The sequence below is a fragment of the Manis javanica genome, chromosome 7, assembly GCF_040802235.1.
Source record: "Manis javanica isolate MJ-LG chromosome 7, MJ_LKY, whole genome shotgun sequence".
NCBI lineage: Eukaryota > Metazoa > Chordata > Mammalia > Pholidota > Manidae > Manis > Manis javanica.
Window position 1 is genome coordinate 99,319,690 of NC_133162.1, and position 2,951 is coordinate 99,322,640.

The window sequence follows — 2,951 nt, forward strand, 5'->3', positions numbered from 1 at the left end:
CACACTGGTTAAACAGTCTCTCTCCCCTTTCCCCTGACTCCTGCCACTCCCCTGCCCATTGGTAACCACTAGTCACTTCTCAGTGTCTGTGAGTCTAATGCTGTTTTGTTCCATCTGTTTTGCTTTGTTTTTATATTCTACAAAATAAGTGAAATAATATGGTATTTGTGTCACTCTGCCTGGCTTATTTCACTGAGCACAATAACTCTAGATTCCCCCATGTTGTTGCAAATGGCAGGATTTTTTTCATTTTATGGCTGAATAATATCCCATTGTATATATGTATATATATACATATATATGTATATATGTATATATGTATATATATATACCACCTCTTATTTATACATTCATATATTAAGGGGCACTTAGGTTCCTTCCATATCTTGGTTATGGCAAATAAACTATAGGGATGCATATGTTTTTTTGAATCAGGGATTTTGTTTTCTTTGGATAAATTCCTAGGAATGGAATTCCTGGAGCAAATGATATTTCTATTTTGAGTTTTTTGAGGAACCTCCATATTGCTTTCCACAATGGTTGAAATAATTTACATTCATACCAACAATGTAGGAGGGTTCCCCTTTTTCCATATCCTTGCCAGCATTTGTTGTTACTCATCTTTTTGATGTTGGCCGTCCTGTGAGGTGATATCTCATTGTGGTTTTAATTTGCATGTCCCTGATGATTAGTGATGTGGAACATTTTTTCCAGTGCTTGTTGGCCATTTGTATTTCTTCTTTGGAGAGTCTGTTCAGGTCCTCTGCCCATTTTTTGAGTAGGTTATTTGTTTTTCTGGGTGTTCAAGTGTATGAGATCTTTATATATTTTGGATATTAACCCCTTATCAGATAAGTCACTTATCAATATATTCTTTCATACTGTAGGATGCCTTTTTCTTCTGCTTATGGTGTCCTTTGCTGTATAGAAGCTTTTTGTTTTGATATAGTCCTACTGATTCATTTTTTATTTTGTTTCACTTGCATAAGGAGATGTTTCTAGGAAAAAGTCGCTCATACTTACATTCGAGAGATTTTTGTATATGTTTTCTTCTAAGAGATTCTACGGTTTCACAACTTACATTCAGGTTTTTGATCCATTTTGAATCTACTTTTGTGTATGGAGTTAGACACAATCCATTTTCATTCTCTTACATGTTGCTGTCCAGTTTTGACAACAACAGTTGTTGAAGAGGCTGTCTTTTACCCACTGTATATTTGTGGCTTCTTTTTCATATATTAATTGACCATATATGCTTGGGTTTATATCTGGGCTCTCTATTCTTTTCCATTGATCTATGAGTCTGCTGTTTGTTCTTGGGCCAGTAACAAATTGTCTTTATTACTGTAACTTTATAGTAGAGCTTGACATCAGGAAGCATAATCCTTCCAGCTTTGTTGTTCTTTGTCAGGATTGCTTTGGCTATTTGGGGTCTGTGTGTTTCCACATGAATTTAAAGGTTATTTGCTCTAAATCATTGTAAAATGCAGTTGATATTTTGATAGGGATTGCACTGAATCTGTAAATTACTTTGGGCAGGATAACCACTTTGATAATATTAATTCTCCCTGTACATGAGCACATTAAAGAATTCCATATATTGGTGTCTTCTTTAATTTCTCTCATGTGTGTCTTACAGTTTTCTGAGTACAGGTTTTTCACCTCCTTGGTTAGATTTATTCCTAAGTATTTTACTATTTATGATTCAATTGTAAATGGAGTTGTTTTCCTGATTTCTCTTTCTGCTAGTTCATCATTAGTATATAGAAATGATGCAACTGATTTCTGTGTTTTAATTTTGCATCCTGCAATTTAGCTGAATTCAGTTACGAGTTCTAGTATTTTTTTCATGGATTCTTTAAGGTTTTCTATGTATAGTATCATGTCATCTGCAAATAGTGAGGATTTAACTTCTTTTTTGTCAATTTGGATGCCTTTTATCTCCTTGTGTTATCTAGTTGCTGTGGCTAGGACCTCCAGTACTATGTTGAATAAAAGTGGTGAGGGGTACTCGCTTTGGCAGCACATATACTAAAATTGGAATGATACAGAGAAGATTAGCATGGTCTCTGTACAAGGATGACATGCAAATTAATGAAGCATTCCATATTTAAAAAAGAAAAAAAGTGGTGAGGGTGGGCATCCTTGTCTTGTTCCCAATCTTAGAGGAATAGCTTTCAGTTTTTCACTATTAAGTATGATGTTGGCTGTGGGCTTGTCATATATGGCCTTTATTTTGTTGAGAGTTTTTATCATGAATTGATGTTGAATTTTGTCAAATGCTTTTTCAGCATCTATTGAGGTGATCATGTGGTTTTTATCCTTCTGTTTGTTTATGTGTTGTATGATATTGATTGATTTATGAATATTCTACTATCCTTGCATCTCTGGAATAAATCCCACTTATCCATGATGAATGATCTTTTTTGATGTATTTTTGGATTAGGATCGCTAATATTTTGTTGAGGATTTTGCATTATTCATCAGGGATATTGGTCTGTAATTTTCTTTTTTTGTGGTGTCTGTCTGGTTTTGATATTAGAGTGATGCTCACCTCATAGAATGAGTTTGGAAGTATTCCAACCTCTTCTACTTTTTGGAATGCTTTAAGAATGATGGGAATGAATTCCTCTTTAAATGTTTGGCAGAATTCAGATGTGAAGAATTCAGAATATGGAATTTTGTTTTGGGGGAGCTTTTTGATTATCAATTCAATTGGTAATTTCATTGCTGTTAATTGGTCTGCTCAGATTTTCTGTTTCTTCCTGGATCAGTTACGGAAGGTTGTATTTTTCTAGGAAGTTGTCCATTTCTTTTAGGTTGTCAAATTTACAGGTATATGATTTTCATGGTATTCTCTAATAATTATTTGTATTTCTGCTGTACCCTTTGTTATTTTCCTTCTTCAATTCTGATTCGGTTTATGAGTGTAGAGTCTCTTTTTTTCTTGA

At 34.0% G+C, this 2,951-nt stretch overlaps 1 non-coding gene across 1 annotated transcript; it reads left to right on the forward strand.

The window, feature by feature from the left end:
- Positions 1 to 2,007: 2,007 nt before the first annotated feature.
- On the forward strand, positions 2,008 to 2,114 carry LOC140850647 (U6 spliceosomal RNA). Its single transcript, XR_012133598.1, has one exon. It is a non-coding gene; the product is annotated as a U6 spliceosomal RNA (small nuclear RNA).
- Positions 2,115 to 2,951: the final 837 nt, after the last annotated feature.